The sequence below is a fragment of the Heterocephalus glaber genome, unplaced genomic scaffold (genome assembly GCF_053883595.1).
Source record: "Heterocephalus glaber isolate CG9 unplaced genomic scaffold, H.glaber_assembly_v1.0 deba00001509, whole genome shotgun sequence".
Classification (NCBI taxonomy): Eukaryota; Metazoa; Chordata; class Mammalia; order Rodentia; family Bathyergidae; genus Heterocephalus; species Heterocephalus glaber.
Window position 1 is genome coordinate 17,479,518 of NW_028258325.1, and position 27,740 is coordinate 17,507,257.

The 27,740-nt window shown below is 36.1% G+C and overlaps 1 long non-coding RNA gene across 2 annotated transcripts; it reads right to left on the reverse strand.

Moving 5' to 3' along the window:
- Positions 1-6,526: 6,526 nt before the first annotated feature.
- Positions 6,527-26,932, reverse strand: LOC147825076 (uncharacterized). 2 transcript variants are annotated; one of them, XR_015441296.1, is made up of 3 exons: positions 26,523-26,932; positions 14,379-14,538; positions 6,527-7,615 (listed from the first exon to the last, which is right to left on the reverse strand). It is a non-coding gene; the product is annotated as an uncharacterized LOC147825076 (long non-coding RNA). The 2 variants fall into 2 exon arrangements; XR_015441295.1 differs by lacking the exon at positions 26,523-26,932 and adding an exon at positions 24,970-25,206.
- Between the last annotated feature and the right edge of the window lie 808 nt (positions 26,933-27,740).

Sequence of the window (27,740 nt, forward strand, 5' to 3'; positions counted from 1 at the left end):
AAGTGGGCATCTTGTCACCCTCACTGAACAGCTAAAAACAGACAAGTGCAGAGTAGTTACGAGCATAGCTCGTGATCATCCAGGGTGTCTACAGCCAAGTCAGATTTCAACCCAGCGTGTCTGAATTTAGACCTGTGCCATGATTATCAGAATTGTGTGCTAGGAAGGTTTATAGATTTCAGAATTAGGAGAAAAGTTTTCTTTTCCAGAACTGGAGTTTGAACTCAGAGATGTTCTACCACTGAACTACATCTTCCACACTTTTAATTAATTAATTTAGTTTTACTTTGAGACAGGGTCCTGCTAAGTTTCCCAAGCTGGACTCGACCCTGCAGTTTTCCTGCCTCAGCCTCCCTCAGCACTGGGATCACAGGCATGGATCACCTCACTCAGCTTGAACTCACACATCTTGAAAACATTTTTCTGTTACATTTTTACTGATGACAAGGACATAACAACAGCAGAGCAGAAAGGAAATTTTCACAGCATTCTCACAATAGCTACCAGTGTTCATTGGTAGTAATATCATTGTTTTCCAATTATAATCCAGTTTGGCTGAATGCTTTTCCTCTTTGGTACCAAATTGCTGATTTTAAAATAAGCTCACTGTTTATAGAAAGCATATGAGGAAAACCACCTTCCGTTATTGTTTAACTATGTAAAGTACACCCAAAACCCATTTTTCCAATGAATTTCTATTTGGCTTTAAACAAGGGAAAAATGGAGATGAGTGTAAACAAAAATCTATTAGTCCTGTTAGTACTGCCTTTTTATAGCTCTAAGCATTTCCGTGTGTATAAACATAAGAATGGAAATTAACATTTTAAAAGCATTTCTCTATTAGGTTATATTTAATAAACCAACATAAAAGAGGGAATCTTGTAATGATAATTTAAAAAAATCTGAACATAGTCTTTCAGCTCTCAAGTTTAGCTAATTGTTGAGGCTCAAGCTGCAATACCCGGATGCTTCCACTAGAGGGTGAATAGTTCCTAATGAAGATGTCAGGGTTTGGGGAAGGGCATAGAGAGACTGGTGACTTAGAATATCATGGACTTCAAAAATATACCCAGGGTGGCTTTTATCATAACACCCATACTTGTTGAAGTTATCTATAGTGCAGAGAGTCCTAGAAAAGAAGTTTTGAATATCAAGTATGAATGAAGTTATAATCTATTATTACGGTATACTGGTTAAATTTTTCCACCCATACATTTAGAGTGTGGGTGGAAAAATTTAACCAGTATACCCAAGATGTAACAAAAGATGGTGGGTTAGCAGCATAATGATAGATGAAGATAGGACTTCCAGAAGATTGGGATAATTCTGAGATCTGCCAAGAAGGCTCTTGGAGAACCTCAAAATATCTGTGATTTCTACAATTGTCTTGGGGCAAACCAGCTATGACAATTACCCAAAATATGATCAATTGGGAAAACAATAGACCTAGACATAAATTGTTCAAGATTCCTCACTTTTGTTCAAAGGGGTAGAGGATCCACCACTAACATATTCCCTTTAGCTGCTGTCCTTTTGTTTGCTATGGTGTCTTCCAGTGAAAGCAGGGAAAATATTGAAGAAGTACTGTAAGCTGAAAGAATGGCCAATGATATATGTTAGTATATCTTGAAAAACAATGTTTAGAAAGTAAAACTCAAAAACCAGCTACTAATGTTATGCAAAAGCACCAATGCTTTAAACAAAAAATGTCAAAGTATTTCCAGAGCAGTGTTGCACATTGGCTTTGTGTGCACGGAATGTAAGAGATGCAAAGAAATAAAAATGAACATAAAGGAGGCAGGAGTTCAAAGCAGAGTTATTACATTTTTTAAAACAGTTTAAATATTAGGGGTTGTTTCTAGTAGTTTCCAGACTTCTCAAGATTTTAAAGAATCTTTGCTTAAGGAGATTGCACATAATACTCTGCCCATACATTGTCTGTTGTGACTGGGGACCATTTGTGATACACTGTGAGATACCAGCTGGTGCATGGGACAGCATTCATGTCTGTCTCACACACACACACACACACACACACACACACACACACAGAGTCAATCCTTATTATTCACAGATACCATTATTGTGAATTTGTCTGTGTGTTAAGATTCATTTGAAACCCAGAACATGAGGCGGATATTGGTCATCTGGAGACATGTCGAGGGTTGTGAAAATTTGAGTCTTCCAGCAAGGACAAGAGCATTCCCAGGGCAGGCAGAACAAGGTTGCGCTCTGCCTTCCTGCTTCCTAGCTCAGACGGTAACCAAGTGCCTTTTGTGGTCTATTTAATGCCACATTTTTTTTCATCTTTGTGCTTTTATTGGTGATTTCCCATTTCGCCATTTAAAACAGCCTGAAGTGAAGTGCTGAAGTGCTGTCTCGTGTTCCTAAGCACAAGAAGGGTGGGGCCTGCCCTATTGAGGAACTGCATGCACTGAATAAGCTTCCTTTGTACATGGGTTACAGCGCTGTCGGCTTTGGGTTCAGTGGCAAAGAATTGTGTTAATTCTAAGCATCATTTTGACCAGGTAAAGAAACACCTGGGGAACTAGTGAGGCATCACTTCTGGGTGTATTTGTGAGAGTGGTTCCAAAGAGGAAATTAGCATGTAAGTTGGAGGACTAATGAAGGAGGCAGCATTTGGTTTGCTGGGTGCCCAGATAGAACAGAAAGGAAGAGAAGCGGTGGTGAATCTCAGTGGTACAGCCCTTGCCTAGCATGTGCAAAGCCCTGGGTTCCGTCCCCTCAGCACTGCAAAAAATAAATAACATAAAATAAATTTAAATTATTAAAAAGGCAGGGAAATGGTGATTCCCACTACCATCCTTTTCCTGAAGATGAGACATTCTTCTTTTTCTGTTCTTCAACACCAGAACTCCAGGCACTTGGGCCTTTGGAGACCAGGTCTTATACCAGTGGCCAGTGAGTTCTCAGGATGTTTGCCTGAGACTGAGACTATGGGCGTCTCAATTGGGAAGACCTTTGGACTTGAAGTGAGTTACACTACTAACATCTGAGAGTCTACAGCCTGTAGATGATCTATGGTGGACTTCTCACCCACCATAACCACCTGAAACAATTTTCCTAAGACATCCCCTCTCATATATCATCTGTAGATATAGTATGTTGTTTTGATCTCTCTGTGAAACCATGACTAACCCAGGAATCAACAATAATATTAAATAATGTGGCTTTGTATATGGTTATGTACTGGTTAGGTGACAAAAATGAGACTGGGAGGTCATAGGAACCCAACCATGCATTTCTCCCAAAAGCCACTCTGGCCAGTCCTCCTTCATTCATTGTGTGCAGCAATATTACAGAACATAATTACTATGAAAAATGATGTTGACGTGTGTGTGTGTGTGTGTGTGTGTGTACAGAGAGAGAAAGACATTGGGCTAAAGGAAAGGCAGAACAGATAAAAGAATCATAAATATGAATATTAAAATGTCTTAGTGTCTTTCTGAAGAGATATTCATCTCCACCAACAATGATAAAGACACTTATTTTAATTTTAACATTAAAATCAAATTCAATTGAAGTAGATCAAATACTCCCTAACTACAAGAGTGAAATAAAAAACACTATAACAGGGCTGAGGATTTAGCTCAGTGGTGCCACCACCTGCCTCACAAGTGCAAGGTCCTGAGTTTGATCCCTGGCACCAAAAAAAAAAAAAAAACCACAAAAAAACCCAAAAAACCACAACAACCTCAACACTATAACAAATTCTGGTTTGAAACCATTACCAGCAGTGAAGTTTTTATTTTATAGATGACTTTAAAGGAATCTCCTTAAATATGAACCATAAAATGTCAATGTAGAAAAGAAAGAAGCTGTAGTTAAAAAAATACACACACATGAGTGAAGACCTTTTGTATTGTAAAGATGTGTCTTGCAATAGCACAGGCTTGGAGCTTGCCCTAGATTCCACTTCACATCTACCAATTACTACTAGTGTGTTCTTAGATGATTTATACAACACCTTTGCCTTAATTTCTCTAGCTAAGAGGGGAAACAGTAACATTTACTCATGTAGTTTCCATGAAGCTTATATAATTTATGTAATATACCAAGCATGATTATTTTATCAATGAGCAATATTTCATTTTATTTCTGTTTCCAAATGTAGTATCTTTCTTTGTTTTGAGGGAAATAAAAGTATGCTTCAAGCAATCAATAACTTTTCATTTAGGAACAGTCATTAATGGTCTCAAGTATCATCCAGTTCCTCAGCAATTTAAAAAAAATATTTTTGTGCAGGTTCCTCATCAGTTCTTGATACCATTTCCCACAGTACCTACCTGGAGCAGGCTCCAGCTCTCTCATGCTTCCATTTGGCCACTTCCTCTGCTCCTCTCTACCCAAGGCCTGGGTGCCTACTATTATAGACTGAAGAATATTGTGTCTCGCAGGTCATATGTTGAAACCTAACTCCGAGTGTAGTGGCATTAGAGAGTAAACTACAGGAAGAGTTTAGGTCATGAGGTGGGAGCCTCATGGGATAGGATTTGTATCCTTATGAAAGAGGTCCTGGGGAACTCTCTGGCCCTCTTTCCACTCTGCACAAGCACTGTATAAGGAGTATTCAGCAGTCTGCAACCTGGAAGAGGATCCTCCCCAGAGTCTAACCATGCTGACACGCTGATATCAGACTTCCTGCCTCTAGAGTTGTGAGCAATAAATTTCTGTTACTTATAAGCCACTGAGTCTAAGGTAGTTTGGAAGAGCAACCCAGATGGACTAAGATACCTGCATCAATGAAAATAATCACTTTCAGAAAATAATTCTCTCAGCCTCCCCTCCTTCTCTTTCTCCTACAGCAACATGATCGGCAGCCACACTATCCTGAGGTGTATATGTTTGATTTTGTTTTTCTAATTTGTGGGAGATTGTATTCAGTGCTTGGTACTGCACTTGTGCTACTTGAGGAAGACACATGAGGCATATGACAAGGAAGATGTCTGTGATAAATGTTATGTGGTTGTGTGCACAAGAGTGGATTTTGTTCTTCACTTTTCTGCGAAGCTGCCATCTGTCCTTTGACTCTCTTGTTGGAATCTTTGTTTCTCCGTTGCCCCTTGAACACTGGCATTCCCTGTGCTACCCTCTAACCATCTGCATTTCCACTTTACATTTTCTTTAAGCTTGGGCACCTCCCTGTTATGCATCCCTTTCTTAAGTGAATTGTAATTTCCTATCCTTGGACTTCACTTATTTTCCTCTTAGGCCAGATCTTCAGTTCCACGTGAATGTCCCATAGGCTTGTGGCTCTCAACACTTCCCAAACCACATTTGCAATTTGCCCTGCTGGACTTTCCTCTCCCTTGGTGCTTACCACCTCACAGAGCAGCACAGCCATCAGCTGACTCAATCACCAGTGCTGGACATCTGGAGTCATTCTCAAAGTCCACCTTTTGCCTTAACCCTCCCTATCTATCACTCAGAAAGTCCTGTTGATTTGACCCACTTAATATCTCTGAGATCTGCCCTCTCTTTTCTATTTTCTCTACCATTAACTTAGTTCAGAATCACATTATTTCTTACCTGGATCACTGGCACAGGCTTCTAATGGGTCGCCCAGCTTTTTATCTCGATTCCTGCAAGTCATTCTCCAGCTACTGTCAAATGTGAATCTTCCTGAAACAGAAATCTGATCGTATCACCGGCCTACTTAACTTTCCACAATGCCTCTGACTGCTTTTTGCTAAAGGGAAAACCCCTTTGGTTTAATTCACAAGGGTCTTTCTGATCTGTCCCTTGCCTACCTTCCTTCCGTCATTTGCCTCTTATGCTCATTTCTTTATTATAATCACATTTAGTGCTTTCAGCTGCTTAAACATAACATACTGTCTCTTCTTTCCAAGATAGTGTACTTGTGATTTCTCTTTCTTAGAAAACTCCACTTTCTTTTTCTATAACTAGCTTCTTTGCACTCTTAAAAATTCAACTCAAATATCACCTATCCCAGGAAACCTTCTTGAACAAACCCCTTATAAGCTCTAAAAGATATTACCATAATCTCTCATTCTTAATTTTCTTACGGTTCATAACGTATTGTTCTGTAATGACCTACTTACTTGTCTGTTTCTATCTTTATTTAGTTCACTCAGAAACAGATCCTGATGCAAAGTGCTATAGTGTAGGTCAGGTATATCTTCCACGGACACATGTATTAAAGTTTTGGTCCACAGCCCACGGTGCTATTGAGAGGGGGTGGACCCTGTTTTGGGGGTGGATCTTGTAAGAGGTTTTAGATCATTTGGGTTAAATTCAGTTTAAATTCATTTAAATTCAATTTGAGTTTATGCTTGAAGGAGATTGTCAAACATTGGTCTCTCTCTCTCTCTCTCTCCCTCTCTCTCCCCCCCCTCCAACTTTTCTCTACCATGTGACCCCCCTACCAAAATTGAACTGAAAACTCCCAAATTGTGAATCAAAACAGACTTTTCCTTTTCAGCAAATGATTAGCTCAGGTATTTGTTGCAGTAGTAGAAAACTGACTTACACACAAGGATTCAAGTACAAAGAGTTTATTATGGAGCTTAGTGTAGGAAACTCTGGTAGGAGACTGGAAAAATGACTCAGAAAGGGAAACAAAACCAATAGAGCACATGTCATCATACAAGTTGCCACTATTGGCAAGTAGAACATAAATCTGTTGAGGAATCCCACAAATCAATGTGACTGTGTGCCCCAGAACTGTTCCAACTGAAGGGTGAGGGGATTGATCATTTATAGCACAAGGCCATTTATTAATCACTGGTTGTGGGGCAATTTTTAATGTGGAATTAGAGTGTTGGTGGGTAGAATTCCTGGGCACTTCTAAACTGCTGGATACATACCTCTTAGGAAAAGAAGGAAAATGCTATATGTTTAAACTCATGCTGTTATGCACATAAATGTGAGACATAGGAGCATGTGGATAAATACATCGACGGACAGCACCTATTCCACCCTATGTATAATCGTTGAGAACCAAGGACAAATAATTGAGTGCTCAATGTTACAATATTGAGTTTCCCAAAGTGGCATATGGAATAAAACTTAAGCAGACATTTTAATGCAGTATGGTCTGAAACTAAATTCATATCTGCTGTCCTCATAGTCATCATCCCTATACTAAATAGACATGATAAAAATATGCAGTACAAATACAAGCTAAGAATGTAAAACATGTACCCTAGATGCTTTAGAGACCCTAAAATGTGCCTAGAACATTTAAGTTTATCTTAATTATGTGCATAAAATGAGGTTTCTCCTCTGGGATCACAAATAAGAGATTACTTTATCTTCAAGATCTCATAATCACTTATGTTAGTGTGTGCACACATGCGTGCGTGCGTGTGTGTGTTGGTTAGAGTAGGCAGATATACCACTTCAAGAAAATTTTCAAGAAAATATCTACCCCACTAGCCAGTTTTCTCTTTCACCAGTTTTATGATGGCCATGAACATTTCTCTGGGATGAAATTTCTTATCAGGAATAAAGCAGGTGTGGTGAAAAGAATAATCAATAGGGCATCAAAAGCCATGGATTCTGTGCCTGGCTGTGCAGCAGAGTTGTGTGACTTCATCCAAATACTGATTTTTCCTGGCCTCCGATGCGTTATCTGTGAAATAGAGTGGAAGTAACAGAACCTTATTATTCGAGGAGCTCCAAGGTCCTTTCTAGAATTACAGTTGCTGGGCCATCCTTTAGACAATCTGTAAGCCAGAAGGTTTCAAATGAATGTTCTTTCATTCCTTTTTCTAAATAAGTTCCACAATAGTTTAGTATTTACTTTTTAGAAGAATCCTTGTATTTTCTTTTTGATGACTAAAAGTAACTCATTGATATTCCAAACAGGACATTTGTTAAGCCTTTATTTCACGATATGACCCTTTGCACATTAATAGTCAGAAAACTAAGACTTAAATAAATAGAAATTACTGTTTGTCCCAAGGATTAAAGGAGAATGAGTTTGTTATTATCAAATAGTTTTCACAAAGAATGTTAGAAGACCATGTATGGGCTTTATAATAGAACAGAACAAATTAAATTTTCCAAGTTAAAGTCTCAGAAGAAAAATAACTGAGAATATATATATATATATAATTGTGTATAAATTATGTAGTATAAATATATCCAGACAATCTGAATAAAATGCATATTTTGGGGTCTTACATATGATTTATTTCCTACTGTTTAGTTTATTTCATAACAGAATAATTCTGAATGTCTAATGGAGTCACAAAAAGTCTTGTTGATTATTAATTGATTGTATTTGATATTAAGACCAAAATAAATTTTTATAATAAAGTTCAAATCATTAAAAAAATTTTTTTACCATATTGTGTGGGAAATAATATAAAAATGTAAATCATAGGATTGGATTGAAGAAAAGAGGGATTGCATATGTGATAGAAAAACTGAGATACAAGGTGAAGTAGAAGAAATTCTTGCACATTCATTATTGTCTGTTCTAGTTCATACAGTAGATATGCTAGTGTCCTATGATGGACGAGTCAATCCCATGCAAGTTCTACCTCCATGTACTGTTTTCTGAAGTTTGTATTCCTTCCTCTGAAATAGCTACTATGTTTTGTCGTAGGATGTCCCTTCAGGAAGCTACAGATGTTTGTGGCTGATAAACTGAAGTGCAGATTTGGTCATTAGAAGTTAATGTGTATTTGGATTTCCGGGGCAAGCAGAGCTCTGATTTGGAACGGAAGATTGAAAAAAGAAAGAAGGAAAAACATAAAAATAGAAGTTGTAGGCTCTAATTTCTGTCTAGTGCCCTAGGATTTTGTTTAGGCCTTTACAGAGAAAAAATATAGGTAAAAGTCTAAAGCAAGCTTTTCATATACTACATTCATTATTGGAAATACTTTTTTCATCATATTCCTTTCTCCATATTCTTAATATCTTTTAGGCAAATTTATACATAATTCAGATTTAAGTTTTTAAAAATCATTTCATACTGGAAGCATTCCCTTATAATACTTCCATTTTCTGAATGAAAGTATATTTCTTTTATTTATAACTTCCTACTATTTTTCATACTATTCATGTTAATAAGTGATTATTAGGGTCTTTCTTGCTCCAATACAGCAGTAACGATGCTGATCTTGTTTCAGCATATCTTCAATACCCAACACGATGCTAAATTATGATTGTTGAATAAATGGACAGTCCAGTTTCTTGCCCAAAAGAGAAATCCTATTAAGCAAATAACCATTTATTCTTTGAACATTTCAAAAGCAGATTTTAAATAGGCAATTTCAATTGTGAATATATTATAGTATTGGAAAGCAAAGAAAATGAAAAAAATCAAACCATAAGGAAATCTCCTGGTCCACACATTTACCATAGAAGATATGTGTATAAAAGTCAATAAGAAGATTTGTTCAAAAACCCGAAAGGTTAGAAACAACCAATTCCCATTAACAGAGAAAGGAGAAATAAATATATTATGGTGTATTTATATAATGAAATACTAAACACAAGCAAAATAAATAAACTTGGAAAACTACAGAAATATGAAGGAGTACTAGCAATAGAAACTGAACAAGAACACAAAGCCCTGTAAGACAAGAAGCCAAAAAAATCCCTTCACTGGAAAGAACCAAAAGCTAATGTCATACATTTAAGGTGTAGCAATGTACAGTATAATAAAATTTTAGAAAACAAAAGTAGTAATTCCAGATTCAGTATAGTATTTAATTGAATGAATGTGGCAAAGAAACTGGAGGAGAAGGAAAGTATTTTAATTGTGGGGTTGTATGGTATATTCATAGATTTTCATTTGAAAGCCATCACAATTAGAAGAACAAATGATTGTGTGAATAGATGAATGAATAAACAAATGGCCAGACACAAAAACAAATAAACACATAAAAATATATAAGGACCATATACATATTGCTGTAATCAGCAATAAATCAAGGTTTGTGATTAACATGATTCATACACCCAAGGTCCATTAAAAATACAGTACAGTACTTTGTCAGTGGTGAGGACTTTTTAATACTTCACTTGACAATGCTTCATTATCCTTTGGTGAAAAGCAAGATCAAATAGCAGTCTGCTACCCATAAAATAAGCAAACAAATTCCTTAACATAGTACCACTTTGTATATTTTGGATCACTTATTCACTCACTAATTTAACTTGATTCTAGAATATTTAGTGAGCATCTAGTAAGCAGTAGCAAGAATATCAAGAAGTTTAGAACTCAACCACTAAGACATGAATAAAGGCTCAGTCCTAAGACACTAGTAAACCAATAATTAATTTGACAAATGCTTCAAAAATAGAAGTTAATCATACCTACTCTGGGAGAGTGTGAGTTACCAAAAATAGAAGTTCAAAGATAAAAAATAATGTTAGTGTTTGGGGGAAATATTTCAGGAGAAGAGACATCTGAACTAAGATCTGTATGATGCATTAGAAAATTCTAAGTCAAAGGAAACTATTTCAGGGAAATGAACAGAATACTAGAATACCTAGAAATGAAAGAATGACCTGTGACAGGAAATAAAACCAGTCTGGTACAGCTGGAGACAGGGTGAGTGGCAAAAAATGGACTGGCTGGTAGGCAGTGCATATTGATGAAAGCTGCTACATTAATGTTACAAAGTCTGAACCCTGTATAGAAGAAGTGCAACTCCAGAACTGGTACAGGAGGAGTATGGTAATGAGGGATTTTCATTTATTAAAGATCATACTTTCTGTTGGACAGGGGAAGAATTAGAGATGGAGCAGGAATGGAGTCAGGGAGACCAGTAGAAGTCTGTTTCAACGTTTCATGGAAAGTATGATGAATACTTTGACTTGAGTATTTGTGGTGGAGATAGAAAAAGTAATCAACTTTTAGAGATATATTAGAGGGAGGTTCTGTGGTTTGAAGGCTTTTGCCTCTCTTCCAATTTACATGTTGAAATCCTAACTCTGAGAGGGATATTGAACCATGGTATACGTTCTGGGGTAGCTCAAAGCATTGAGTTACGTTTGAGTTATGTTAACTCAAAACATTGAGTTAAGACTAGAGGGAAGAGGGCTCCTTTCCTCAGTGAAGAGGGTTTTACTAAAAGGAGGAGTGATGACAATGTGGGAGGTTATATCAATTTCACATCCCAGTAGCAATGTGACGGTCCAATCAAAGGCAAAAAGAGCAGATTCAGGATAGCAGGCAGGGATACAGTTGGCACTAGCAGCTTTGTCAGAACTTGAACATCTGCCAAGGAAATTGCATGAGGTACTGGGGACTCTGCCTGAAGAAAAAACAGATATAAGACACTCGTATTTTTAAAAATTGTGTGGAATGGAAACTCAGTGCCATGGAGCGTACTTAGAGCCATCACAAACATTCCCTTTCTAGTTGGAATTCTAAGAGTTATCTACATATTACTAAGATACAGTACACTTCCAAAGAAAAAAGTAATATAAGAAACAGAATATTGCAAACATTGCTATAAGAATACAGAGGATGGAAGATAAAGTCAATAGATACGAGAATAGAGAAAATTTGTCTGTTTCATCCATATCTGGCATAATATAAAGAATTAGATTATCTGCATGTTAAATATCTTACTTTGGAATTATCCATGTTAAGATAATTTGAATTGGCTATTCAAAGTAGAATTTTCCTAAAGCAATAGTAGTTCATTAGGCTAGGCATGATTAATTTGCAAGGGGGAAAAGTTCAAAATTTTATTATCTATGCTCAATAAAGTTTATTTCTTATTCAATAAAAGTGCACTGCAAGTCTAACAATATTTTAGGGTGGACTTTCACAATCCATCCATATTTTTCAAGTCTCTGAGGATATTATCATTCTAGATATGTAGGCAAAGTTGCTTTTACAAATTAGTAATTCATTATCTCTGAGGGCCTCTGCTGATGGGCAACTGACCTCCATGTAGTATGGCAGTCATCCAGGCTGATGAATGTCCATCGTCCTGTACCTATAGGATCTGAAACACATAATGCTCTCAATGGACATTCCCAAAAAACAGCCAGCTGAAGAAGTATTGACTAGGTCCTTTCTACTTCTCAGAAGCATCACATCATATCTGACCACAGTACTGACCAGAACTAATCTCAGGACTTCACCCTGTTGCATAATGGCTAAGAATGAGAGAAGAGTCAGAAATTGGCCCATGTGAACAAATAATGGAGATATACAATAAACATCAGGTTTTTATTTGCAATTTGGAAAGGGAGAAATATCAGATATTCATGTCTTTAACTCTTTTCAAAACAGTTAAAACCATCATAATATAGTGATACATGCATACCCATGTTTATGGCAGCTCAATTCACAATAGCTAACTCTTGGAAGCAGCCTATATGTCTATCAACAGATGAATGGATAAAAAAAGTGTGGTGTGTATATACAATGGAGCACTACTCCACTATAAAGAAAGATAAACTTGAGTCATTTATAGGAAAATGGATGCACTTTGAGACCATAATATTAAGTAAAATAAATCAGACGCACAAGCTTAAATATTGTATGGCTTATCTTATATGAGAAAAAAGATAGATAATAGAAAACAGGAGGACAGATCTTTTGCAAATGGATAGGGAAGCAATAAATGGAGGAGGGAGGGAGGGGCCAGTGGGAAAAAATTAAGATGCATTATGTACATATACCAACTCACCATGATTATCATGTGATCATTATGTATTATAAACATGTACTAAAAATTAAGAATCATAAAAAGGAGATTCTTTAAACAATTAGTGACTCGCATACCAACACAGAGAAGGTTATATTAGGACTTTAATTGAATAGCAGGGATAGGTAATATTGCTGAAAACTTTAAAATTTTATGTAAAACCAAATTTTAGAGGGAGGGAGCGAGAGGGGGGAATGGATATTGTGGGGAATCTGATGTCTGCAAAATTGATGAGATAGAGTTGCTTATCTTTACACAGTTTAATTTGTTGGACTGGGATATTTGGTGAAACTGTTGAAGGAGTCACTCTGATCCATGAAAAAGGGGAATATTGGAGTCTTAACACAACAGTAGTGCAAAAGACAGATCAGAATGGACAAGAGTAAACTGACAATATCAATTAGGATAATTTTGATCACATATAACAAAGACACTAATGTTATCTCATTTAAGTGAAGTAGAATTTATTGAATATATGGGTGCTTTTTGTCATCTTATTTTGGCTACTTGAATAATGATCAAGTCCTGATGTTTCTGTTTCTTTTTTTCCACTTGGCCTTGAATCTAGGTTCAGCACTGACATTTCCTTATGCTTTTAAGACGGGAGGCTGCTTGCCCCTCAAAGACTACACATGCAGAAAAGTGGGGTGTATCCCTCCTTCCACCATGGAACCAGTGTCATGGATTTCATTTTTATTGAATTTTAAGTTATATACTCATTTCTGAAACAATTTTACTGCCCCCTCCCAGCAGAGAGAGCAAGGAATTTAGCTTTCCTGAACATGTGGATTCTGAGGTAGAAGAGTCAATAGTAAACAAAAGTTTGTGCACTATCCCAAGCAAGGACAGGAGGACTGGATGCTAAGCAGCTCAAAGTTGCAAACCTGAATGATACAGGTATATTGTGATGGGCTGTAGGCTGTGATGGGGAAAATGAGAACACTCCAGAAGTAACATGCTGGTTTCTATGATGGCTTGAAGGAGGGACAGATGAGGTCATGGTGATAGTGATTGAATTAGTAATTGATAAAGAGCATTTGAAAGCAGAAAGGGTCAGAAGATGCCCATGTTCATTTAAGAACTGTCAGAAATGTCCCTCGAAGACTCTCAAACCAGGGTAGGAAAAGGACACAATAGTGATCTCATTGTCTTTCATTATTAAATAAAAGTATACACTTTCTAAATAGTAAAAGTTTATGTAACTGATTATATAAATTATTTTTAATAGAAATCATCATAAGATCAACTATTCACCTTCCAGATTCTTAAAAGTATTCAGTTATACTTTAAATTTTTCTCCACGATTTCAGGCCAGTATTTCTAACACATATTCTCTGTCTCGTGCTTCTGATACTTTTCTATGTTTGCCTTTTTTTATTTCTTCTCACCCTCCAGGATCAGCTCTCTCCATTAGCAACTGTCTCATGCTGTGTCCTATTCTTCTGCTTTTCTGCTTCCACTTTGGTCCATGGGAAAAAGTAATCAAGTTTATTGAAATTTTCTGTTAAAAAAACTAATGGACACTGATGGAGTAAAAAAGGAAACAGGGTGTTGGTTGACGTCAGGAGTCAGCTACGATGAGAAATCTGACATATCTTAGGCTCCTCCAGATGCAAGCCCTCAGTTGAAAGTAAAGATCATATGAGACTCCTGATCAGAAACTGAGTTAGTATTGATATATTTATAACCAGAAATATTATTTCTACTTACACTTGTATTGGAAATATTGGGAGGAATGGTGCAAACAACAGTATGCAGAGTATGTAAAGGAACCAATAAACAAGTACGCAGGAGACAGGTCTGCTGCTTGTAAGAAAGTCTTGTGGCTGTAGGCAAGCAACATATCCTCTCTACAGCTCAGTTTTTGCATCTGTAAAATGGGCAAAGAACAAGATGTTAGAAGGATGCAATGTGCATGAAGACATTTTAAAAATTGGAATGCTTCCTAAAAACTTAAAACAATGTTCATTCAGCCATAAAAACAGTACATTGTCCAGAATGTGTGATGTGGGTGTGTTGCTTAACTCTCTAAGCCTCAGTTTTATTATCTGTAAAATGGGGATGGAAATAGAAACAGCCTTTTGGAACTGAGATAAGTTACTACAGGAGAATGGCAGATCTTTTTATTATTTTCAGTATTTTATCATCTTAAACATAATTTGAATTTTGCAAAGTAAACAACAGACCTAAACACATAGCAATCCCTGTTTCCTTTGTTATTCTTACAGATTCCTTTCAGATTCCTTACCATATTTCAGAGATGCACAGAATCAGTTAATCTGCCACCAGGCTTTAGGAGTAGAAAGGGGTACCTAAGCAATATTTGTGATTCACATTTCCAAATCCATATCTAGTTTGAAATTCAGTCAACTTTCTCTAGTGCATTTTCCATCACTTTTGAATACCTTCATTTGGAAAAACTCATTTCAATGAGCCTTGTATGCTTTAGGTGGCCAGAAATGAGATCCATCCATGTAGAGTTAGGCAAGGGGTGACTAGAAAAGTAGGATTGAATTTCTGAATTCAGCACAGTAGTTTATTCTGCCTTAGGTTCCTTTGAACAGAGGAAAAATGGGGACAACAGCTTAGTTTGTCGGACTGGCCCCATAAGTGCTAGACAAATATTTCCAAAATCCTGCTTTCATCTGGAAATTCTTTGATTCAAGAACTCAAGTTTAATTTTCTCTATTTCCTTTTTGAGGGAGTCCACCTTCTGATCCCTGTTCAAAGTAATTTCCTGAGATTTTGATACATATATTTCTTATACTCCAGGAAACTACACTTCGAAGCCGTCATCTTCATTCTATTTCCACTGATGCTGGGCTTTTGTTTCAGTGGTCCTCTGTGACCTAGAGTACATGTATCTCTCGGGACACGGACAAGCTGCTATTCACTGCCCATCTCCAGGAATTTTTCATCTGTATATTCATTTATCCATCACATAGTTACTGAGTTCTTTCTACACAAATCACTACATGAGTAATAGGAACACAACAGTTGATGAGTTTTGTCATAAAGATTATCCTCTGGTCTGGAATACAGTTATAAATTATAAGCACAGATTAAAATATAACTCACACTGGTGAAGATGTGGAGAAATTAGAACCCTTGAATACTCTTGGTGAGAATGTAAAATAGTGGAGCCATTACAGAAAACAGTATGAAGTTTTCTTAAAAAATTAAAACTAGAACTACCACATGACCCAGCAACATCTCTTCTAGGTCTTTATCCAAAATAATTGAAATCAGAATCTCAAGGATATATTAGCACTCACCTTATGTTTATTGTAAAGCTATTGAAAGACAAGATGTGGAAACAACTGACAGATGAATGGATAAAAAATATAATATACCATACACAGGAACACTAATCAGCCTTTAAGAAAAAAGTTATGTCATATGGACAATGTAGATGAAATTTGAGGACATTATACTAAAGTGAAATAAGTCACTGAAAGACAAATATTGGATGATAGCACTTATACAGAATATCCCAAAATAATCAAATTCATAGAATCAAAGAGAAGATGCCTGAGAGTTGGAGCAGAGAGAAACGAGGAGTTAATAATCAACAGGCCTGAAATTTCAGTCATGCTTTAGGAACCTGTTGATCATTAGTGATCTTACAACAACAAAATAAAATAATAACAAAGACAGATCTAAGTATAATTGAAAATTGTAGTGACTCATGGAGTGTCAAGTTTTCTATGAAATATTAATTACTTTTTAGATGGGATGGAATGAAAACTTTTATGTAGCATGTGTGTTAATTTTGTTAGACCTTTGAGGTTTTGAGTGAACATAAGATGACATCTAAGAGAAAAGGAAAAGAAAGAAGTTATTAGAAGCATGAGAAAACTGTCAAAATGTAGGCAATCAACTTTAACATTTGTCATATCTAATGCATACTTTTCTCCTATCTATGTACAAGTAAAAATCACAAATATTTCAATAAGATAGAAACTAAAATCAAAGGCATGTTATGAGTCATCTAATGAAGAGATCTGTTCCCACGTATGGGTTAGGTTTTCCCTCCCAACTATATCTCCACATCAGACATCTCTAGAATCAGGTTTGCTCCAAAGTGGCTTTGGGGGTAGAAACAGATATTTTCTAAGAGGCTTCCTAGAGATTCACATTAATCAAATTATTTGTCCAATCATTCATCTATCAAATATTTACTGAGCACGTAATATGTGCTCGACACTGATACACAATCATAAACCAAACAGACACAACTCCATGCTTTCATAGAGTTTTTCTTTGGGGTCAGGGTAAGAGTGGGAGTGGAGGAAAAAAGGGAGAGGAAATTAAAAATATATAAACACAGAAATAATGTAGCATATTTTATACTTATAAGTGGCATGGTACAAGTGAAAACTTGGATGTGACACCCTTGCATTGAAGTCTGTCCACATTAAATACTATTTTATCATAAGCAGGGTAGTCCAGGACAAGAATTAATTCAGAATTCTTCTCTCCTCCTGCCTCTTCCTTAAGCTCTGTAGCAGTGGTTACCTCTTATCTTGACAAAAAAGGAAAGTGGTTTTGTTCTTAATTGGCGCTTGGCTGGCTTAGTGGACTTTGGTAGTTTATTTTCCTTGCAGTAGAAGGATAAAGAGCTCATTATCGCCCCCTGCTGTCTGGTCCCAGTATAGTCTTTTGCAGTATAGTGCTTTGAGATTCAATCTCTTTAGTACAGTAATTTCTTGGTTAATCTGGCGCCAGATATGAGTTATTCAAACAACATATCATCATAGCAAGCTCATGAGATATCCACTGGATGTCAGTTTTACCCCCATCTCTGTTAGTCTGGACATGGAGAACATTTTGAGATTTCCCCTATTCCACACAAAGTCAAGGGAGACTCAGTACAGGACTGTGCCTCAGACGTTTCTGCTACTAATACAAACCCCTGTGTCTTTTCTACTGCTTTGCAACTACCTGTAGTTGGTGTGGGCACTGTGAGAAACTGGCCCTTCCTAGTCCCGGAGAGAAGTGCAGTACTTCCCATTCATCTTCACATCCATTATCAAAAGTCTTTTAGAAACTCTTCTACCCAAAAAGGATCTGGGCTTTCAAAAATAATTAGGGCACAGGCTACTACATTAGTGTGCAAACTTTTACTCACCTTCCCCTCTCCTCAGACCTCTTTCCTATCAAAAGGGAGTACAACTATTTTCTCTTTCAGCCAGGAAATATGCCCTTAAGTCATCATTCTTTCATCAATAGACTACTAATAGTCTAGCAGAAAAATGTTGAGTTTACAGAGTCAAAACACAGAGCAAACCTATAACTGGAATACAGTGCTTGTAATGAACAAGTCAGTGTTTGGGCTCTTTGAGGGATGGGCTAGTAAGAGACATTTCTGTGGTTTGGACATAGTTTGAGTTTGCCCCCTTAAACTTTGTATGTTAGAAGCTTGGCCTTCAGTGTGATTTTGTTGAGATAGTGGAAACTTTAATAGGTGAGGCTCTGTGGAAAGTCCTTAGTTCGGTGAAGAGAACCCCCTTGGCAAGGATTCCAGGAGCACTGTGTGTTTCTAGCTTCCAGTCTTGCCATATGATTTCTTGGTCCTGTGCATGTTCCTGCCATGATGATACCATCGATGATGAGCTCTTTCCCAGAGCTGAGCTGAGATGATATCAGCACTATGCCCTTGCCCTTCCAGAGATAAGAGCTAAATAAGCCCTTTTCCTTATAAAGTTGCCCAGCCTCAGGTATTTCACCACAGTAATGGAAAACAAACTAATACAACAATGAGGATGCTTTTACTTGAATGAGTTTTCAATGGCAAGAGTAAAGGCCTAGGACTGTCACAGTGTGCCACCGTGGAGGTGTGAAGGATGAAAAGGATTACTTGGAGATGAGACTTGGTTCAATCACTGAGAGGATCAGGGGTCTGATTAATGAGAGAGGACCCAGAGTTAGGGAGACTCCCAGGAACAGCCTGGAAGCCAAGAACTCTCTGGCCTTTATTTAGAATATCAGTGAAAGAGAAAAAAGCAGAAGAAAAGCAGTCTGGGCAGGGAGCTGCCTCAAGGCTGAGCAGTCTTTCTTGAGGAATGGGGAACGACAATGGCCAGACACAACATGCTACACCAACCTAAACTTGTTGTTTCGCCATTTACTCCTTGGCCAAGCTCCCCACATAGGACAGTATCAATTCATGAAGTTAAAATTGAGAACTTTTCCCAGCAATTAAAGATGAGATTCTTCAGGGTGTATCTGCACTTAGAAAAAATCACCCACTGGTGAAGGGAAATGACCCGAAAAGATGTATTAGCCTGGTCTCTGGAAGGAAAATTGTCACTGTGAAAATGTTAACACTTGGGACCTACCATTAAACAATTCTGGTTTTAAATTAATCCTACTCAAGAGGTGTGGGATTCTCCAAACCCAAAGTACTCATTCCAAGATTTCATTCTCTGATCCCAGAATTTCATGTCTTTGTTCCTTTGTTTTCTTTGTTAGCAGCCTTTACCTCTGCCTTTTTATTATGTATTTTGCTTATATTTATTATGTATTACATGTTTTATTATATATTGTCTTTGCTACCCCAATATAGAAGTGTCATGAAGGCAGGAATTTTATCTGATGTATTCACTGCTATATCCTCAGTGATTAAAATAGTGCCTTGGTATCCAACTCATTATTTTGGGTAGGAGTGGATGCTGCACTAAATTAATAGAAGGATTATTTCAGGATAGAAATGTCTATGGATTCACAAAACAACTTCGGAGAAAGGTCTCAAGTTCATGACAGCAGTACCATGAATAAATCTCTCTGGACTTGAACTGACAACCAAAACTCAGAAAACAATGTACTAGAAATGAGAGTCATCATGCACTATAAAAAATAAGATTAAGTACTTAAGAATTTTCACTAATTAAATTATTGATTATACAACATAAATTCAAAATTGCTTAATATGAAGGCTTTAAGAAAAGTAATTAAAATATAGTAAAACAAAAAATGTTAAAAATAATACAACATATTTGAAGAAAATCAGAAACAGCAAATTAAACTTTTAGGAAGATATCATGGGATGATTTAAATTAAAAACACAATAGCCAGGTTAAACAGAAAATTAAATTCAGCCAAAGTGAAAATAAAACATTAATAATGCAATTTAATTCAATATTTTAAATAAAATATAATACCAATGCTTCATCTCCAAAAGTTGGAATTATGAATTTTTAAAAATGTATATCTTATGAATTTTTATGTTTCAAAGTTTTTTTTTCCACAAACAGCACATATTACTTCTAAAATCAGAATGTTTGTTGACTTTTAGAGTAATTACTTTGAAATCACTCAAAGGACCACAAATATAAACTTAAAATTTCTTTGGGGGGAAAAGTATGCTTATTTTTTAATTGGTGATTTCCTTAGTTTCCAAGTTTTATTCTGAAAAAGTCAAAAACACAACACAACCACTTTGAAATTTAAATATAAGAAATTCATTCCCTTCTCACTATAAGCGTACCTCAGGGCAGTTATTCTTATTGTTAAAATTATGTAAGTGATAATTTAACTATAACATAGGAAAATTAATTTTTGGAAAATAAATTTTAAAGGTTAGTTAAATACCTTGCCTAAGTATTAATACTTGAGGTGTTACCTGCAGTGTTTCAGTGTTTCAGCAAGACAGGCTTTTTTGGTAAAGGGAACCCAAGAAAGCTAAGAGCTGTTGGTGAGACTGTTATTACATTATTATCTTCGAAGAGCTGCTTCACATAGTCTAAATTTTAAGTTCATTTTACACTGTAGGGCTATTTCAATGTTATTCAAAAACAAAGAAAAATTAAATGGGTATTTTGTGATCACTGAATAAACATAGATTTTATGCCAATATATATAGATAAACTGCTATATTTATTATTTTTTCAGATCTGATGAATAAAATATAATAGAGACTACAAATGGATTCAGATATAGAAGTGAAGTTATTTAAAGTCAGGAAGGTTGTTTTGGTTTGCATCAGTTTGATTTTTTGTTCTAGTTTATGAGCTAAGGATTCTGGGAAGATTTATACTTCAAAGCAGTTTTCTGAGGTAAATGTTTACCAATGGGTAGTTGTACTTCAAATCCTTACCTTTGAAAGCTCCTTGTAGAATAAATAAAAGTAGTCACCAACAATGTGGTTTTGTATTACTCAAAAGATAGGCTGGCGATATCTGTGCATCCCTGAGACTCTAGAGCTCAAGAAGAATCTGAGGTCAAAATTATCTTCATGTTACTAAATATTATTTACTTTATCACACTTATTTTCTCATGAATAAAATGTGAAGTTTTCCAGGAGGTACATGAAATGTGACTATATATTGCTTCTTTGATCATTAATGAAATGCACACTTATATAATCTTATATCATAACTTTTTCAGTTTTAATTTCTAGTACAGCAAATACTGATAGACATAATGCATTTAAACATTACCTTTTTGGGATCTTTGATAATTTTTAGAGTTTAATGGGGTTCTAAGATAAAAATATTCAAGGACTAACAATAGATTAAACAATACTTTCTCTCCTAAAGTTAAGAGTGATCCATATTTTCTTTGGATGTGGAAAGCACAGTTAGTTTTTGGTATAATTTTTTTCTTTTTTACTCTTTCTTTCTCATTCCCAGTCTCCTTATACATTGCTGACTTCCTTTTCCCAGTTTTTCTCTAATTATTTGGAACTTCCAAAATTGAAACAAAAGAGGAATCAGAGGAAGACAGTTTTTGTTGCAGAATAAAATACATGTTAAATAGGAATTTTTAAGAATGTTGGGCCGGGGATTTAGCTCAGTGGTTCTGGCGCCTGCCTCACAAGCACAAGGTCCCGAGTTCGATCCCCGGTACCAAAAAAAAAAAAGAATATTTATTTGTTAAGGTGGAGATTTTGGTTAAGATCTAAAGTTGCGCTCATCAGGTAATAAAGACATGAGATGAAACAAGATTTCGAGAAAATACAGAGAATCATCACCCAACACATCAGTCCATCTGTCACTTGGAGTGTACGGAGGATCAGGGCACTGAAGGAACAGAGTGAGGTACATTTATGGAACTCTGTTGGAAGCTCTATAAAACCTTCAAGATTTAGAGGTGGGTTACTTCCCACCCCTCTATGGCCATGTCTGCACTACTATCGGCCAATTGTGACATCCCTGCATTTGAACGGGGATGTCCTTGGTGATAATTCATTTCTATCTGTGATATTTAGAAGCTTTTCTGTGGATTAACTGATGTTTGAGATGGACATGAAGTGTCGCACTCCAGGAAAATGAATGTGTGCGTGATTCCACCAGGCCAAATATAGGCATGTTTTATAATTTATGTATTTTTAATCATATATGTATTATATGTATGTATATATATGTATACATATATAAGCACATATATAAGCATACAAATACATACACGTTTAGGTCCTAGAAGGAAATCCAAGAGAACTGGAGCTAGGCTGAATTTTGCCCAGTAAGACTGGCAATGGAGGCAGGGACCGGATCACATAGGGTCTGCAGCCAGCCCACAGCTGGCGCCACAGCTCTGCTGATACGTTGGTCCATGCTCCGTGCAAGCTCTGTGTTAGTTTTCCAGACTTTCTATGAATTCTCATTCCATATTTTACTTTGTCTTGGAGATTTCAAGAAAAGTCACGGAAACTATAATTTGATAGATTCTAAGAAGGCAGTGTCTGACTGCCTCTTTAGTTTTATTAATATCTAGTAATCCCATAAAGCTTTCTCATAATTGTCCAAAATATTAATTTCAACAAAGTCTATATTCATGACATGAATGCCTGAGTAGCAATAGAATATTTTTGGCCAGAGTTTTAAATTTCTACTCTTCATATATTTCTCTAACCACTTTATTAATTCTTGATTTTAGGAAGTCTTACACTAAAAAAAATCCTGTGGTTTTGGCACTGTTAGAAAATTCAATCAATTTCCTTCACAATACTGTGATTATAACTTGGATTTTTATATGGAAAACATTTATTCAAATTTTCCTGAAAAGGTTCTAAATAATCTTTAATACTGTTTTAACAATTTATTTTCTATTCCCTATTGTAATTGCGCCAAATATGTATTATCTGTTCTTTCAGATGATTCTTTCTTGGATGCTATTAAAATAAACACATGAAAAGTAAATGATTTTGCCCTAGTTCCTTAAATGATCTCTCGATCTATTTGGGATATATATTATATCTATATATAATATTATATGCATAATGTAATATATCATATTATATATAATTTAATATATCATATTGTATATAAATTAATATATATAAAATGATTCAGTATAGGACTATAAAGATCAGTGATACTATAGCTAATATTAGAAATTTAGAAACAAGAGTGGAAATTTAGAGGACAGACTTCAATAGACAAAAGAGACAATGGAGTATCTTCCATGAGGAAGAAAAATGTGAACGTGGCCATAAAGGATAAAAGGAGTTGAAAAGATATTCTCAGAGGGATGAAGTGTAAGGCAAGGGTTGATATGAAAGGAGGCAAAGGAATCCTATGAAGCTTATTTTTTGAATAAGAAGGCATTGGAAAAATAAGTGCATTAGTTTGAAGAATTTTGACTAATAAAACTGGAAAAGAAGTTTCAAGTCAAAATAAGTTATCTATCTTGTTTTAACTGTGAACGGGACAGCACACGTAGAAGTTACTTTCAGGTTATATTATGGATCTGCTCAGAAATACATCCTTTTTAGTAGTATGTCAGTCACTATGAACAGCCTTTAAATGATCAATAAGGATTTTCAACTTTCCTGTTACCTTTCTGAGAAGCATGCTCACAAAATAATATTTGACAGATTATGTACAGTCCTGGAGAACTGGCACAATGTCATGGGATGCTCATTTTGTTCCAGTCATTATAAGGATTCAGCTTTGGAATGCACCGGAATTATTTCTTAGTACCACAGATATGAACATCTGCTCCCATGGCAACACATCATTAAATGATGCACAAGGAGGAGAAGGATGAGAAAAATTTTTTTTTTCTTTAAAGTTAACTTACGATTCTTTAATCTAACATTTGTGAATGGTAGATTGCTATATAACCTGTTCTCTACTCAGCCATAGAGAAGGATAAACCTGGGTCATTTGTAGAAAGGGTGATATATCTTGAGACCATAATGCCAAGTGAAAAAATAAGACACAGAAAGTTAAATATTGCATAGTTTCTCTTATATAAGAAACCCAAAATATAAATAACTTAAAGAGCAAAATGAAAGAGAGATGATAGGGCAGAGGAAGGTAACATTTGTAGAGATGGGAAGGGAATCTGGAGGCAGAGGGGAAATAAAATGGTGGGGAGGGAAAGGGGAAGTAAAAGTGATTAAGATGTGATACTATCTGTACCAATTTCTCAAGATGGCTATAACTATTATGTATGAAAACATATATAAATAATAAACCTTGCTGTCAAAATGCAAGGAAATCAGGCTTTTAAATTCAGTGCCCAATACTAAGTGCTTGACTGGAGGGATAAGTCCCACAGCACTCTGTCCATGTCCTGACCCAGTTCTTTTCTTTTTTTTTTGGTACCGGGGATTGAACTCGGGTCCTTGTGCTTGCACAGCAGGTGGCCAGACCACTGAGCTAAATCCCCCGCCCCTGACCCAGTTCTTGATATCCCAAGGTCAAACACCATTGTATCCCTGAGCATTCCCACTGTAAATTAATTTCAGTTGTCTGGTCTCATGAGGCAGGTTAATGTTACTTTTAGTTTTATTTTCCTTAAATACTTCATTTTTACTTTTGACAAGATGATCATTTTAAAATCTAAGTCAGAAAAAGATCTGATTATGCTATATTATGCTTAAAATCTCAATGATTCTTCATTCTTTTGATGGCAAAGAGAATCATTCTATCAGATGTTAGATTTCAGGTTAATTATATCCTTCAGAAGCTTTCCCTGACTTCTTCAGCCAGGTCAATTTCACCATTTAAAAAGCTATCACAGCACCATATATTTGTCATAGTTTTAGCATTCTCACAATTATAAATTTAGACTGGTGTCATTGCTCATAAAATGTCTGTCTTCTTTACTAGACTCTAAGTTCCATGAGGGCAGCGACAAAATAATCCTTTAGAAACTATTCTATTCTCAAATATAATACAAAACTTACCAAATACGAAGAACACAGTGCATATCTTGATAGAGCAGAAATGAGTAAATGAACCTAGGACACATGCATAAAATATAGCTACCTACTGCGGTCTCAGAATCATAGTGTGTTTAGAAAGAAACTTATCTTTGAAATCTTTTACTTAAATCCCTCATCACTTACCTCTGGAAATCGAAGCTAAGGCTTATACAGATAATCAGAATGAGGGTGATGTTTATAATCTGGGTGTTCAGTGCTACTCTGTGCGCTCTCTAGTTTGTTGAGGAGCTCTCAGGCAGTCTCATTCCAAAAGTACAATCTGAGGAACGAAGTCACAGTGACTGAATACAGCAGCTGGGTGGCATCAATCCTAGAGACGTGTCTCCACCCTCCTATGTACTCAGTGGCCTTCAAACAAATATACTGTAACTGAACCTGCTGAGTCTGGAAAATTTTATTTAATTTAGTCCTTTTATGGACCCAGAAATGTTTATCCCATCCTTTCTTAGGCAAGTAATTCTTCATATAATTATCACATCTCAGAAGGAATAGGATATTGAGTGTGAATTGAACAGAGAAAAATCTGTAGTGCCAGTAAAAGAACTCCCTGATCAGGTCTGGTGATAGTAATCCCAGTCCAGTCTGTTCACATGAAAAGAACAGCTACTTGTGATGCTCGAACTTTAAATTCATACATTCAGCTTCCATTCATTCACCTCTAAAGTCCTTAAAGATGCTGTCATTGCTAGTGTGCTTTGATTCTGAAAATGTTCCAAGGAACTTTCTTCATCATCATATCGTTTTTAATACAAGTTCTGTTTCTGGTCTATTTCCATAAAGCTGCTGCCTATTAATGATAGCAATGGAAGTCAGTGTGAAGGAAGCATCACTGAATGCATTCCCCATCCATCACAATGTCTCACTGCAGAACGGTGGAATCTACTAATGTTTGGCTCCCTTGGGTAGCTTGGGGTTACCACTTGGAAGTCAGATAGAGTAGTAGGTTGACCATTTAATCTCCCCACCTTTCTCAATTTCACTCCTTTTCTTGTGAACACAAAAGAACTTTAAGTGATCTGTCCACAGCATTGAAATGCCAGCCTTAGTTGGTACTTTGAAAACTCAAAGCCTTTTACAAGATGAATAGCAAACTGTGGATGACAGCTCCTGTGGAGCCATTATTGAATTGCAGCCCTGATGACTGCATTGCTTTGGATTTAGATAAAAGACTCCATACAAGACAAATGGTAGGAGGACATCAAACAAGACTGTGTCCATACAGTGACAGAAGCAATCCAATTGAAGAAGCTGTTGATTTCCCCAAGGCTACATACTATTTCTTCCTGAGTAATTTATATTAAAGAACTAAAGATTGTATATTCATCTTCTATTTATACTTTTCTCTAAAAATACCAATGTCCAGTTGTCAAATCGAAGTCCTACTTCTGCTGTTGCCTAGAAGAGAAATCTTGATATGGAAACATGTTAATCATTTTATATTGTGTTTTATTTAACCACAATAGCAGTGTGTGTAAAGGTTATAGACTGCGAGTTACAATCTATAATGATCAGATAAAAAGATTAGTCAGCAAATCGATAGTTCCCTGTACCAACAGGAAGCTCAGTATATTCAAAGCAACAATGAGTACAAAAGGTACAGATAAACATCGGGCACCTTTATTTAGATGAAAACTAATTCTAGAGAACTTCTACCACCTCATTAATTATGTACTAACCTTCAGGAGGCTGATCCGGTGAAGTAGCATTAAGGGGCTTTGGAATGTGTTGAAAAACGCTCCTGGCTTTATAAACACTGTAAAATCAGAGCTCTTCTTTCTGTTGAGCTGGCAGATGTTCACACAAACCCAGCCCTCAAAATGGAAAGGGTTGCATGTGCAGAACTTGCATACATTTTTATAACCCAAATCTTGGAACACAAATTCAGCACTCCTTAACTTCAGAAGTACCCCCAAATTTGTCTATGACATGTTTTTAAATGCTAATCCACTTTAATAGGGAAATAGCACCCTTCATAGAAGCTTTATCTCCAAACAGCTCTTTATGGTGACATCATTTTTATTTAATTTAATGATTTTGTGATGTCACTTTGCCACATAAGCTCTCATAATGACAATTTCTTTTACTTCACCTGTTTTATTTAGTGTGAACTATTTCCTCCCACACCTCTGTTTTGTAAAAGCTAATCCATTGAAAAGAGGGTTTGCATTGGGTGAATGGTTAACTTTGAATAGAGACATTTAGGTGAAAGGGAAGTTTTCTAAATTATGATCTCTTCTAGAATTACATGAAATGTTGTTCGTTTGTATAACCACATCTTTTGAACAGGGATTCCCTCTCAGCATTTTTTGGCTTTGGGTATTTTTTAAACTCAGACTTGCTGTTTTCTGGAGAATTATTCAGTTATTCAAGAATTCATCCAGATGAAAGTAGATTATTGTTTGTCTGAAATAAAGTCTTAAGGAAAGTACAGGTTTCAATAAACTCAAAATTCTTAGAAATAGTGGTGTCTAACAGGTAATTCCTGTTTCACACCAATAATTAATGCCAAAAAGGGGAAAAAAGAACTAAAGGAATTGAGCTCTGTAAAAACAGATTAGTTCTCTTGAAGCCATGCACAGATATTACTCTGTCTGATTGCTTTTAGCATTTCTTTCTTCCCGATTTTACATGTTAGAGTAGGTGTTTGTTGATTTACTTCTTCAAATAGTATCCTTAGATGTGTTCCTGTAACTCTCTCATATTGAATCCAGTATGAAAGACAGCTTATATTATGTTTGTTAAAGCAGCTTATATTATGTTTCTTAAATGCAAAATTCCAGGAAGACAGAGAGAGAGAGAGAGAGAGAGAGAGAGAGAGAGAGAGAGAGAGAGAGAGATTGTGCCTATGTGTGCAGTCAGCCTCTGGGAACTTGTAAACAAACCTAGCTGCTGCT